Source organism: Schistocerca americana, chromosome 3 (genome assembly GCF_021461395.2).
Source record: "Schistocerca americana isolate TAMUIC-IGC-003095 chromosome 3, iqSchAmer2.1, whole genome shotgun sequence".
Taxonomy (NCBI): Eukaryota; Metazoa; Arthropoda; class Insecta; order Orthoptera; family Acrididae; genus Schistocerca; species Schistocerca americana.
In genome coordinates this window covers 869152698-869168274 of record NC_060121.1, presented here as the reverse complement: position 1 = coordinate 869168274, position 15577 = coordinate 869152698, and positions in this window count along the sequence as shown.

The following is a 15577-nucleotide window of genomic DNA, read 5'->3' as shown; positions in this document are numbered from 1 at the left end:
TACGCCACGGCTACAAAATACTAACACGAATTCTTTACAGACGAATGGAAAAAGTGGTAGAAGCCGACCTTGGGGAAGATCAGTTTGGATTCCGTAGAAATGTTGGAACACGTGAGGCAATACTGACCCTACGACTTATCTTAGAAGCTAGATTGAGGAAAGGCAAACCTACGTTTCTAGCATTTGTAGACTTAGAGAAAGCTTTTGACAATCTTGACTGGAATACTCTCTTTCAAATTCTGAAGGTGGCAGGGGTAAAATACAGGGAGCGAAAGGCTATTTACAATTTGTACAGAAACCAGATGGCAGTTATAAGAGTCGGGGGCATGAAAGGGAAGCAGTGGTTGGGAAGGGAGTGAGGCAGGGTTGTAGCCAGTACCCAATGTTATTCAAACTGTATACTGCGCAAGCAGTACAGGAAACAAAAGAAAAATTCGGAGTAGGTATTAAAATCCATGGAGAAGAAATAAATACTTTGAGGTTCGTCGATGACATTGTAATTCTGTCAGAGACAGCAAAGGACCTGGAAGAGCAGCTGAACGGAATGGACAGTGTCTTGAAAGGAGGATACAAGATGAACATCAACAAAAGCAAAACGAGGACAATGGATTGTAGTCGAATTAAATCGGGTGATGCTGCGGGAATTAGATTAGGAAACGAGATGCTTAAAGTAGTAAATGAGTGTTGCTATTTCTGGAGCAAAATAACTGATGATGGCCAAAGTAGAGAGGATATAAAATGTAGACTAAAAATGGCAACGAAAGCGTTTCTGAAGAAAAGAAATTTGTTAACATCGAGTACAGATTTAAGAGTCAGGAAGTCGTTTTCGAAAGTGTATGGAGTGTAGCCACGTATGGAAGTGAAACGTGGACGATAAATAGTTTAGACAAGAAGAGAATAGAAGCTTTCGAAATGTAGTGCTACAGAAGAATGCTGAAGATTAGATGGGTAGATCACATAACTAATGAGGAGGTGTTGAATAGGATTGGGGAGAAGAGAAGTTTGTGGCACAACTAGATTGGAAGAAGGGATCGGTTGGTAGGGCATATTCTGAGGCATCAAGGAATCACCAATTTAGTACTGGAGGGCAGCGTGGAGGGTAAAAATCGTAGAGGGAGACCACGAGATGAATACACTATACAGATTCAGAAGGATGTAGGTTGCAGTAGGTACTGGGAGATGAAGACGCGTGCACAGGATAGAGTAGAATGGAGAGCTGCTTCAAACCAGTCTCTGGTCTGAAGACCACAAGAACAACAACAACTCTCTGAGTCTCAGTTTCTTCTGATCGTCCTTCTTTGGCTTTGCATTTCTTAAAAAAAATCTTAGTTTTCTTTTGTAAAGTCAACTGTGGTGTCAAAGAGAGATACCACTCCCACCGGCATCTTACTGTTGGCAATGGAAATGCACATTTCCAACAGACGCTGACAGCGGTCGCATGGGGCCCGGCGGATCCAATGATGCGTGCCCACTGAGTCACACCTTCTGCAGCTCCGACTACTAGCGCCGTCTGCTGCTGCGATGGAGGGCGGCCAGCGGCAGCTACACAGTCCAGTTTCAGTCGCAGTCTTCAGTTTTAATAAGCCTTCGAAAGTTTTTTGGAAATTTGTGGTAAGGTCTTATGAGACCAAACTGCTGAGGTCATTGGTCCCTAAGCCTACACACTACTTCATCTAATTTAAACTAACTTGTGCTATGGACGACATACACACCCATGCCCGAGGGAGGACTCGAGCCTCCGACGGGCGGAGCTGCACGAACCGTGAAACCGTGAGAAGGCACCTCAGACCGTGCAGCTACCTCACACGGCCTGAAAGTTCGCACATGCATAATAGTGGGAGCGTAACATTGCATTTTTTGTAAGGTTTCTTCATAACGCTTGGAGAAAGCTACAAGTTAAGTAAAACTTCTGTTAACTGTATTTGCGTTTTACTTCCCTACGACGACAGCAGCTGTACTACTCTGTAGCCCATCTCTCCTAACCATTGTGTAGAAGTAATACAGAACAGTAAACGTATCTCCATCCAGAATAAAGCACTGCATTTTGCTTAACAACTGGACTACGATGCAACTGAAAATATGGCCGGCTACTCGAAGTGAACAAATTTGCTTCACTAAGCATACGAATGCTATTAAATATAAAGTCTTAGGAAGTAAAGAAACACCAGATTCAAATGGTTCAAATGGCTCTGAGCACTATGGGACTCAACTGCTGTGGTCATAAGTCCCCTAGAACGTAGAACTACTTAAACCTAACTAACCTAAGGACATCACACACATCCATGCCCGAGGCAGGATTCGAACCTGCGACCGTAGCGGTCGTGCGGTTCCGGACTGTAGCGCCTTTAACCGCTCGGCCACTCCGGCCGGCCGAAACACCAGATTATTTCTGTGCATGGCTCTTAGGATATGGACCAAGTCCTCATCTACCACCCCAAAGAAAGGTGGATATCTGAGTTTGAGTCACTGTGTTTGGAACTGTTAATTGTCAAGTAGGGTATGCATGCACACACACACACACACACACGCACACACACACAGTAAATGTTTAAAGTTTAGTTCCACGCTGCCATTCACTTCGCGTTATGCTACTTATAGCACTCAAAGCCTCAAACAAAGAAAATATAGACTCGAGCGCCAAAGGGACTGCTATAGGCATGCGTATTGAAATACAGAGATATGTAAACAGGCAGGACGGAACTGCAGTCAGGAACACCTCTATAAGACAACAAGTGTCTGTTGCAGTTGTCAGATCGGTTACTGCTGCTACAATGGCAGGTTATCAAGATTTAAATGGTAATTAATTGAAACCCTCAGCTGCCGACAGGTGTTGTTGATATACCTCGATGGGGACAGCTGAAAATGTGTGCCCCGACCGGGACTCGAATCCGGTATCTCCTGCTTACATGGCAGACGCTCTATCCATCTGAGCCACCGAGGACACAGATGAATAGCGCGACTGCAGGGACCTTTCCCTTGCACGCTTTCCGTGCATCTGTGTCCTCGGTGGCTCAGAGGGATACAGCGTCTGCCATGTAAGCAGGAGATCCCGGGTTCGAGTCCCGATCGGGGCACACATTTTCAGCTGTCCCCATCGAGGTATATCAAAAACACCTACCGGCAGCTAAGGGTTTCAATTAATTATCATTTATTCTAGAGAAGCTGCACGTTCATCAATGGTATCTGTTCTTTCAGGAACAGTTACTACCTTCATATATCAAGATTTAAGTGAGTTTGAACGGCGTGTTCTGGTCGGCGCACGAGCGATGGACACAACATCTCCAAGGTGCCGATGAAGTGGAGATTTCCCCATACGACCAATTCACGAGTGTACCGTGAATATCAGGAATCCATTAAAACATCAAAACTCCGACATCGCTGTGGCCGGAAAAAGATCCTGCAAGAATGGGACCAATGACGACTGAAGAGAACCGTTCTACGTGGCAGAAGTGCAATCCTTCCGCAAATTGCAGCAGATTTCAATGCTGGGCCATCGACAAGTGTCAGCGTGAGAACTATTCAACGAAACATCATCGACACGACACAAAGCTTGACGCCTCGCCTGGGCCCGTCAACACCGACAGTAGACTGTTGAAACTGGAAACATGTTGCCTCTTGAGATGAGTCTCGTTTCAAATTGTTTCGAGTGGGGGACGTGTACGGGTATGGAGACCTCATGAATCAATGGACACTGCATGTCAGCAGGGGGCTGTTCAAGCTGGTGGAGGCTCCGTAATGGAGTGGGGCGCGCACAGTTGGACTGATATGGGACCCCTAATACGTCTTGGTATGACTCTGACAGTTGGCACGTACATAGCCATCCTGTCTGATCACCTGCTTCCACTCATGTCCATTGTGCATTCCGACGGACTTTGACAATTTCAGCAGGAGAATGCGACTCCACATACATCTAGAATTGCCACAGAGTGGCTCCAGGAACACTCTTCTATATTTAAACACTTCCGCTGGCCACCAAACTCCCCAGACATGAACATTATTCAGCATATCTGTGATACCTTGCAACGTGCTGTTCGGAAGAGATCTCCACCCCCTCTTACGGATTTATGGACAGCCCTGCAGGATTCATTGTGTCAATGCCCTCCAGCACTACTCCAGACCGAGCGAGGTGGCGCAGTGGTTTAACACTGGACTCGCATTAGGGAGGACGACGGTTCAATCCCGCGTCCGGCCATCCTGATTTAGGTTTTCCGTGATTTCCCTAAATCGCTCCAGGCAAATGCCGGGATGGTTCCTTTCAAAGGGTACGGCCGACTTCCTTCCCCACCCTTCCCTAATCCGATGAGACCGATGACCTCGCTGTCTGGTCTCCTTCCCCAAAACAACCCAACCCACTACTTCAGACATTAGTCGAGTCCATGCCACGTCGTGTTGCGGCACTTATGCGTGCTCGCGGAGGTCCTACACGATATTAGTAAGGTGTACCAGTTTCTTTGGCTCCTCAGTGTACTGCATCTAAGTTTTCGTCTAATTAGTGATTCAATACTTAGAGATGAAATTTAACATCTGTAGCACCACTGTAAAGTAGAATTTTTATTACAGATCTTTGTGTCTCAGCTTATCAACAATGTCCATTGTAATCCTCCTCCTTCCTATATATTTTCGAAACACTGAGACAAAAAGTGTTTAGTTCTAAACTAAAGTTGTGTCAAGTAATTAAATGATATTATTTGAAATATTACAAGAGTTCTGCAGCAGGTAATGTGATATAATTACTTGTATACTCGTACTTAGCTTGAAAAGATTGATGACGCACACGATTGTTGATTGTGATAAATCTTCATTATATTTCACAGCGAAAGTCCTGGATTTTCTGTTTGTTAATTATATATGTATGTGGACCAGGTTTCATACTTTTTTTCAAATGAGCATCCACATCACATAAATTCTTCTTTTATTAACAATATTTACTTCCAACAGTTCACATGCTGGGTTGTAATAACTGGTGCCTTGCGACAGCTCGCAACTGCTCTGATCTTATACCGGCACACGTACTTTCATGACAGTACATAACTATTTTTATATTATTACAGTAATAATTTTTGTAATTTACAATGAAAACAAGTTTCTAATGAATTTAAATATTAGAACATATGTCAGAAATGATTAACTGATTTTAAATAACTTTCTGTGATAAATTTGGTAAAATAAATGTCTTCACGATTAATACACAAATATGTAAAATTTCATTAAAAACATATCGATGTTCCAATTACCTGCAATAACACGAAATATAATCCAAAATGTTTATCGTGTTATACAAATAATGGTGTTCCAAGGCGTACTGAATGCTATTAGTGTTAAGTTTGTTTACATAATGAGCATTATTCCGTCACTTTTTGAAATTTTATTAACATATTTTATTTTGCAGGTCAGTTATTATTCCCAGTTCTATTACACAATGATTAGTTTAAGCTGAAAATCAAAACAAAATCTCATATAGACGAGGTATGCCCACAAAGTAAGTGCCGTTTTGTTATATAAAACAGACGTGTACAAATACAGAAAAAATATTTATTGTACAAAAATCTACAACTGTTAAACTGCTTTTCTACATAGCTTCCGAAATTTTGTAGGCACTTGTCATAGCGTGGCACAAGTTTTTGTATCCCTTCTTCATAGAAGGTTGCCGCCTGTGTATTCATCCATGAGGTAACATGTTCTTTCAGCTCGTCATCACCGTTGAAGTGTTGACCACTAAGGACAGATTTTAGGTGTAAGAAGAGATGAAAGTCACTAGGAGCGAGGTCCAGGGTGTATGGAGAATGATAATACGCGTCCCAGTGAAATCCCGTAAGAGTGGTTTGGTCACATTCGCCCTGTGGGGTTGGGCATTATCGTAGAAAAGGACACACCTTTTGACAGTAGTCCTCGTGCTTGTTCTGTATTGCGCAGCGCGATTTCTTAATTTTCTTGCAGTAACAATGTGCTTTGATTGTTTGGCCTCGTGGTAAGAAATCAAGCAGCAAAATGCCTTTTCTGTCCCAAAAAACGGTGCACATGACTTTTCGAGGTGTCAAGATTTTCTTGGGCTTAACCTTCGTTGGGGATGAAGTGTGTCTCCATTCCATTGATTGCCGTTTTGTTTCAGGGGTGTCGTACAATACCCAAGTTTCATCCCCCGTGACTATCCGATAAAGAAAACGATCACCTTCTTCATTGTAGCGTGCCAAAAACTGAAGTGCAGTGCCTCTCCGTTGTTTTTTTGTGTTGTTCAGTAAGAATTTTGGGTACCCGCCGTGAGAAAAGTTTTCGAAATTTCAGTTTTTCAGTAACAATTTCATTAATTACTGATCTTGAGATTTGTGGAGCTTCCATAGCAACGGCACTAAGTGTAAACTTACAGTTGTGTTTAATCTTATCTTCAATTGTGTGAACCAGTTCATCAGTAACCACTTCGTTCTTCATCGTGCACTTGATCACGTCCTTCGTTGAACTGTCTGACCCATCTTCTAACCATTGAATCACTCATAGCATTTTGTCCGTAAGCCTCGCAGATTTGTCGAGGAATTTCCTTTAGTTTAACTTTCTTTGCATTTAGAAAACGGAATCGCAGATCTGATTTCACACGCGGCGGCATTTTCAGTTGCGGCTGACATTATAAAGAAGCACTACAAAGCACACGTCGGCAGCAGCGATCTGAAAATGACGTAAATGTCTTTTCCTTGAGTCAGAGTAACTGCCGCGCATGCTGGGAACTGCAATCGTAGCGAATAGAAATGGAACTTACTTTGTGGAAAATGTTACAGTGTACCAGGTTGTCTATTAAAAAGATGTATCATATACAGTGGAACGTCACAAAGCGAGCTTAAGTCGTTCCAGAATCTTACTCGTTGTGCGAAACACTCGATAAGCGAAACAATTTGTCCCATGTACATTAATGTAAAATACGATAATGCGTTCCATCCAGAAGAAGTAATAAAAGTTTATCTTAGTCATACCATTTATTCAAAGAAAATTATACATACAGTATTATATACTTTATTATGCACAATACATAGCTAATTCTTTTTTACTAGGAAGCTATCTATAGTCATTTGTTTCTACCGACGCTTCAGCGAAAATGCGACACAGCATCATCGCCAAATAAATTTGTACCGCGCTTGCCATTGCTTTATTGGGGCGATGATTTTCAATGTACGATGCAACTGATTCCCATGCTTTCAGCATTTCTCCTATTGCGCCACAAGATTGCTGATTTGCTGTTACTGCCTCCTCCTCCTCCTCCTCCTCCCTCCCCCCCCCCCCCTCTGAGGATCTCCTCTCCACAACTTCCTGCTGTGAAACAATCTGCAGCTCCGTAAGCTCTTCGGTGGTCATTTCTTGGCTGTGATCTTCCACAGGCTCATCGATATCATTGCTATCCTCTTCTAGTCCCATGCTCTAGGCCAAAAACACAACTTATTGACTACAGGCTCCATGAGCACTGACTCAAATGCCTGCGTCACATCCGATGACGCACTCCAGCCAAAGCACCTTCCACACAGAGGTGAGAATTCACTGGTAACCACTTCTCACGCCTTTTTTATCATCTTGACGCAGGCAGCGACGTTGAAGTGATGGTTTCAAAACTCTTTGGGAGTGAGACTAGCAGCTTCAGTCAACTCAAAGCATCGTTCGAAGGTTGCTTTAGTGTATAATTTTTTAACGTTAGAAACAATCTGCTGGTCCATAGGATGGAGTAACACAGTGGTGTTGGACGGCAGAAATTGGATCCTGATGAATTGAAATTCTTCAAGGAGGTGATCTTGTAGGCCTGGAGACTGGGCAGTAGCGTTGCCCATAACAAACAAGACATGGAGTGTGTAACGAGACATCCTTCTCTAGCATTACTTTTCCTCAACACTAGTAATCGATACCAATATTATTTTTCGAATTTGGACAGGTCAGTATTATCTCAGTTGCATTTCTGAAAACTTTCATATGATTTTATACACAGTATGTTACGTTTCAAGCTAAAATTTATGAAAATGAATTGCTTTATAAAATATTTTAGTTCCTATGTTATAATCGATAAGTACTAGTTCTGAATGTACAGTTAAAATTATTTTCTTAGAAACATTTGAAATTACGAATTATTTGTAAACTTAAACTGCTATTATTAATTACGCAATCCTGTACTGTTTACTGTGTTTATTTCTGGATTCATTTATGAAATAATAATCGAAATTAATAATGTAACATAAACTAGTAGGAATTCATTAGTTAACAAGAATTGTAAACGCTTTGTAATATTGTTATTTCCGCAGGGTGTGAGAGTCGTAAGTTTGCCTCTGATGTGATCGGACGTATTTATGTATAGTAGGTGCGAACAATGTAATTTCGGCTTTGTTAAAGTGGAAAATCAAAATATTGTATGATATACTAAAATGTGCGAAAATCGGTGGAAAATATATTTACGTAAAAAATTCTGCAACAACAATCTTCCAATTTATTTAGCTCAAATCAACCGTGAGGATCTGATGTTAGGTTTTCAGGTTCAAGAATTAGTCTCCTAGACAAAAGAACTGGAGCCTTCTCAGCATGACAAGCTAAGTAAACCTGAAAGTTTATTGTAATCTTCGCTCCTCTCGAATTTTCATAAAAGATTTTGCATATTAATTTCTTGGACTGGGCATTATTTAATGTGGACGAGGAAGGAGGGGGGAGATTACAAGTGGCAGATTCATCATATTGTTTCACCGGAGAACAGAACACTTAACTCATCCTATCACAAAAAAGATCAAAGCCTTGTTGTTGGACCTCCACATCACATTTAACCTCCTGCTCTGTACCTCACATTTTTGAAGGCTCGTGGAGTTTCCGAATGGTAAACAATCAGCTGTTTAATTTTCAAATCGCCGCTTGCACTGGCACAGAATAGCAGTTTGAAACGGTCTGTCATTGGCTTGTGACCGGGCAATGCATTCTCCTCTGCTGTTATAAATGTACGCTTCTGCATCTTTTTTCCAGAATAGATCCGTCTCGTCACAATTAAAAACCTGCTGCGGCAGATAACCCTCAGAATGTACGAGCATCTTGAAGTTGCTGACGAAGTTCTCAGCTGACTTTGTGCCTGAGCTGGCCATTTCGCCGTGCCTCACAACACTGTGGATGTCAGTTCTTCACTTAAAGCCGCACGGGATTAGCCGAGCGGTTTAGAGCGCTGGAGTCATGGACTGTGCGGCTGGTCCCGGTGCAGGTTCGAGTCCTCCCTCGGGCATGGGTTGTGTGTGTTTGTCCTTAGGATAATTTAGTTTAAGTAGTGTGTAAGCTTAGGGACTGATGACCTTAGCAGTTAAGTCCCGTAAGATTTCACACACATTTGAACATTTTCTTCTCTTAAACTTCTCGAACCATCCACGGGTTCCCTTAAACACTTCTTCCGCCGCTGAAGATCCCGGATCCTGCTTAACGAGATCGGCGAAAATCAGTCTCGCCTTCTCACAAATGATGTTCTCGTTAATAGTATCGCCTTGCAATTGCTTTCCATTTATCTATATAAGGAGGAACCTTTCGACATTATCCAAAACACGAAACTCTTGTCACTCCCTTTGAAGCATCTATTTCCTTAATTTCGTCCTTTTTCTCGAAGATGGTGCAAGTAGTTGATGTAGACTGATTGTGTGTGCGTGCTAAATCAGCACGTTCGCGTTTTTCAGTGATTTTACGTTTCATTTCTAAGGCAATGTTCTTTATCTTATGGTCGTCTCCACAATGAGATTTTCACTCTGCAGCGGAGTGTGCGCTGATATGAAACTTCCTAGCAGATTAAAACTGTGTGCCGGACCGAGACTCGAACTCGGGAACTTTGCCTTTCGCGGGCAAGTGCTCTACCACCGGAGGTACTCAAGCCCGACTCACGCCCCGTCCTCACAGCTTCACTTCTTCCAGTACCTCGTCTCCTACCTTCCAAACTTTGCAGAAGCTCTCCAGGGAACCATGCAGAACTAGCAATCCTGAAAGAAAGGATATTGCGGAGACATGGCTTAGCCACAGTCTGGGAGATGTTTCCAGAATGAGGTTTTCACTCTGCAGTTGTGTGTGCGCTGATATGAAACTTCCTACCAGATTAAATCTGTGTGCCGGACCGAGACTCGAACTCGGGACCTTTGCCTTTCGCGGGCAAGTGCTCTACCATCGGAGCTACTCAAGCATGACTCACACCCCGTCCTCACAGCTTCACTTCTGCCAGTACCTCGTCTCCTACCTTCCAAACGTTGCAGAAGCTCTCCAGGGAACCATGCAGAACTAGCAATCCTGAAAGAAAGGACATTGCGGATACATGGCTTAGCCACAGTCTGGGAGATGTTTCCAGAATGAGGTTTTCACTCTGCAGTTGTGTGTGCGCTGATATGAAACTTCCTACCAGATTAAAACTGTGTGCCGGACCGAGACTCGAACTCGGGACCTTCGCCATTCGCGGGCAAGTGCTCTACCATCGGAGCTACTCAAGCATGACTCACACCCCGTTCTCACAGCTTCACTTCTGCCAGTACCTCGTCTCCTACCTTCCAAACTTTGCAGAAGCTCTCCAGGGAACCATGCAGAACTAGCAATCCTGAAAGAAAGGACATTGCGGATACATGGCTTAGCCACAGTCTGGGAGATGTTTCCAGAATGAGGTTTTCACTCTGCAGTTGTGTGTGCGCTGATATGAAACTTCCTACCAGATTAAAACTGTGTGCCGGACCGAGACTCGAACTCGGGACCTTTGCCATTCGCGGGCAAGTGCTCTACCATCGGAGCTACTCAAGCATGACTCACACCCCGTCCTCACAGCTTCACTTCTGCCAGTACCTCGTCTCCTACCTGCCAAACGTTGCAGAAGCTCTCCAGGGAACCATGCAGAACTAGCAATCCTGAAAGAAAGGACATTGCGGATACATGGCTTAGCCACAGTCTGGGAGATGTTTCCAGAATGAGGTTTTCACTCTGCAGTTGTGTGTGCGCTGATATGAAACTTCCTACCAGATTAAAACTGTGTGCCGGACCGAGACTCGAACTCGGGACCTTTGCCATTCGCGGGCAAGTGCTCTACCATCGGAGCTACTCAAGCATGACTCACACCCCGTCCTCACAGCTTCACTTCTGCCAGTACCTCGTCTCCTACCTTCCAAACTTTGCAGAAGCTCTCCAGGGAACCATGCAGAACTAGCAATCCTGAAAGAAAGGACATTGCGGATACATGGCTTAGCCACAGTCTGGGAGATGTTTCCAGAATGAGGTTTTCACTCTGCAGTTGTGTGTGCGCTGATATGACACTTCCTACCAGATTAAAACTGTGTGCCGGACCGAGACTCGAACTCGGGACCTTTGCCATTCGCGGGCAAGTGCTCTACCATCGGAGCTACTCAAGCATGACTCACACCCCGTCCTCACAGCTTCACTTCTGCCAGTACCTCGTCTCCTACCTTCCAAACTTTGCAGAAGTTCTCCAGGGAACCATGCAGAACTAGCAATCCTGAAAGAAAGGACATTGCGGATACATGGCTTAGCCACAGTCTGGGAGATGTTTCCAGAATGAGGTTTTCACTCTGCAGTTGTGTGTGCGCTGATATGAAACTTCCTACCAGATTAAAACTGTGTGCCGGACCGAGACTCGAACTCGGGACCTTTGCCATTCGCGGGCAAGTGCTCTACCATCGGAGCTACTCAAGAATGACTCACACCCCGTCCTCACAGCTTCACTTCTGCCAGTACCTCGTCTCCTACCTTCCAAACTTTGCAGAAGCTCTCCAGGGAACCATGCAGAACTAGCAATCCTGAAAGAAAGGACATTGCGGATACATGGCTTAGCCACAGTCTGGGAGATGTTTCCAGAATGAGGTTTTCACTCTGCAGTTGTGTGTGCGCTGATATGAAACTTCCTACCAGATTAAAACTGTGTGCCGGACCGAGACTCGAACTCGGGACCTTTGCCATTCGCGGGCAAGTGCTCTACCATCGGAGCTACTCAAGCATGACTCACACCCCGTCCTCACAGCTTCACTTCTGCCAGTACCTCGTCTCCTACCTGCCAAACGTTGCAGAAGCTCTCCAGGGAACCATGCAGAACTAGCAATCCTGAAAGAAAGGACATTGCGGATACATGGCTTAGCCACAGTCTGGGAGATGTTTCCAGAATGAGGTTTTCACTCTGCAGTTGTGTGTGCGCTGATATGAAACTTCCTACCAGATTAAAACTGTGTGCCGGACCGAGACTCGAACTCGGGACCTTTGCCATTCGCGGGCAAGTGCTCTACCATCGGAGCTACTCAAGCATGACTCACACCCCGTCCTCACAGCTTCACTTCTGCCAGTACCTCGTCTCCTACCTGCCAAACGTTGCAGAAGCTCTCCAGGGAACCATGCAGAACTAGCAATCCTGAAAGAAAGGACATTGCGGATACATGGCTTAGCCACAGTCTGGGAGATGTTTCCAGAATGAGGTTTTCACTCTGCAGTTGTGTGTGCGCTGATATGAAACTTCCTATCAGATTAAAACTGTGTGCCGGACCTAGACTCGAACTCGGGACCTTTGCCATTCGCGGGCAAGTGCTCTACCATCGGAGCTACTCAAGCATGACTCACACCCCGTCCTCACAGCTTCACTTCTGCCAGTACCTCGTCTCCTACCTTCCAAACTTTGCAGAAGCTCTCCAGGGAACCATGCAGAACTAGCAATCCTGAAAGAAAGGACATTGCGGATACATGGCTTAGCCACAGTCTGGGAGATGTTTCCAGAATGCGGTTTTCACTCTGCAGTTGTGTGTGCGCTGATATGAAACTTCCTACCAGATTAAAACTGTGTGCCGGACCGAGACTCGAACTCGGGACCTTTGCCATTCGCGGGCAAGTGCTCTACCATCGGAGCTACTCAAGCATGACTCACACCCCGTCCTCACAGCTTCACTTCTGCCAGTACCTCGTCTCCTACCTTCCAAACTTTGCAGAAGCTCTCCAGGGAACCATGCAGAACTAGCAATCCTGAAAGAAAGGACATTGCGGATACATGGCTTAGCCACAGTCTGGGAGATGTTTCCAGAATGCGGTTTTCACTCTGCAGTTGTGTGTGCGCTGATATGAAACTTCCTACCAGATTAAAACTGTGTGCCGGACCGAGACTCGAACTCGGGACCTTTGCCATTCGCGGGCAAGTGCTCTACCATCGGAGCTACTCAAGCATGACTCACACCCCGTCCTCACAGCTTCACTTCTGCCAGTACCTCGTCTCCTACCTTCCAAACTTTGCAGAAGCTCTCCAGGGAACCATGCAGAACTAGCAATCCTGAAAGAAAGGACATTGCGGATACATGGCTTAGCCACAGTCTGGGAGATGTTTCCAGAATGAGGTTTTCACTCTGCAGTTGTGTGTGCGCTGATATGAAACTTCCTACCAGATTAAAACTGTGTGCCGGACCGAGACTCGAACTCGGGACCTTTGCCATTCGCGGGCAAGTGCTCTACCATCGGAGCTACTCAAGCATGACTCACACCCCGTCCTCACAGCTTCACTTCTGCCAGTACCTCGTCTCCTACCTGCCAAACGTTGCAGAAGCTCTCCAGGGAACCATGCAGAACTAGCAATCCTGAAAGAAAGGACATTGCGGATACATGGCTTAGCCACAGTCTGGGAGATGTTTCCAGAATGAGGTTTTCACTCTGCAGTTGTGTGTGCGCTGATATGAAACTTCCTACCAGATTAAAACTGTGTGCCGGACCGAGACTCGAACTCGGGACCTTTGCCATTCGCGGGCAAGTGCTCTACCATCGGAGCTACTCAAGCATGACTCACACCCCGTCCTCACAGCTTCACTTCTGCCAGTACCTCGTCTCCTACCTTCCAAACTTTGCAGAAGCTCTCCAGGGAACCATGCAGAACTAGCAATCCTGAAAGAAAGGACATTGCGGATACATGGCTTAGCCACAGTCTGGGAGATGTTTCCAGAATGAGGTTTTCACTCTGCAGTTGTGTGTGCGCTGATATGAAACTTCCTACCAGATTAAAACTGTGTGCCGGACCGAGACTCGAACTCGGGACCTTTGCCATTCGCGGGCAAGTGCTCTACCATCGGAGCTACTCAAGCATGACTCACACCCCGTCCTCACAGCTTCACTTCTGCCAGTACCTCGTCTCCTACCTGCCAAACGTTGCAGAAGCTCTCCAGGGAACCATGCAGAACTAGCAATCCTGAAAGAAAGGACATTGCGGATACATGGCTTAGCCACAGTCTGGGAGATGTTTCCAGAATGAGGTTTTCACTCTGCAGTTGTGTGTGCGCTGATATGAAACTTCCTACCAGATTAAAACTGTGTGCCGGACCTAGACTCGAACTCGGGACCTTTGCCATTCGCGGGCAAGTGCTCTACCATCTGAGCTACTCAAGCATGACTCACACCCCGTCCTCACAGCTTCACTTCTGCCAGTACCTCGTCTCCTACCTTCCAAACTTTGCAGAAGCTCTCCAGGGAACCATGCAGAACTAGCAATCCTGAAAGAAAGGACATTGCGGATACATGGCTTAGCCACAGTCTGGGAGATGTTTCCAGAATGAGGTTTTCACTCTGCAGTTGTGTGTGCGCTGATATGAAACTTCCTACCAGATTAAAACTGTGTGCCGGACCTAGACTCGAACTCGGGACCTTCGCCATTCGCGGGCAAGTGCTCTACCATCTGAGCTACTCAAGCATGACTCACACCCCGTCCTCACAGCTTCACTTCTGCCAGTACCTCGTCTCCTACCTTCCAAACTTTGCAGAAGCTCTCCAGGGAACCATGCAGAACTAGCAATCCTGAAAGAAAGGACATTGCGGATACATGGCTTAGCCACAGTCTGGGAGATGTTTCCAGAATGAGGTTTTCACTCTGCAGTTGTGTGTGCGCTGATATGAAACTTCCTACCAGATTAAAACTGTGTGCCGGACAGAGACTCGAACTCGGGACCTTTGCCATTCGCGGGCAAGTGCTCTACCATCGGAGCTACTCAAGAATGACTCACACCCCGTCCTCACAGCTTCACTTCTGCCAGTACCTCGTCTCCTACCTTCCAAACTTTGCAGAAGCTCTCCAGGGAACCATGCAGAACTAGCGCTCCTGAAAGAAAGGATATTGCGGAGACATGGCTTAGCCACAGTCTGGGGGATGTTTCCAGAATGAGGTTTTCACTCTGCAGCGGAGTGTGCGCTGATATGAAACTTCCTGGCAGATTAAAACTGTGTGCCAGACCGATACTCGAACTCGGGACCTTTGCCTTTCGTGGGCAAGTGCTCTACCATCTGAGCTATAGAGGCACGACTCACGCCCCGTCCTCACAGCTTCACTTCTGCCAGTACCTCGTCTCCTACCTTCCAAACTTTGCAGAAGCTCTCCAGGGAACCATGCAGAACTAGCAATCCTGAAAGAAAGGACATTGCGGATACATGGCTTAGCCACAGTCTGGGAGATGTTTCCAGAATGAGGTTTTCACTCTGCAGTTGTGTGTGCGCTGATATGAAACTTCCTACCAGATTAAAACTGTGTGCCGGACCGAGACTCGAACTCGGGACCTTTGCCATTCGCGGGCAAGTGCTCTACCATCGGAGCTACTCAAGCATGACT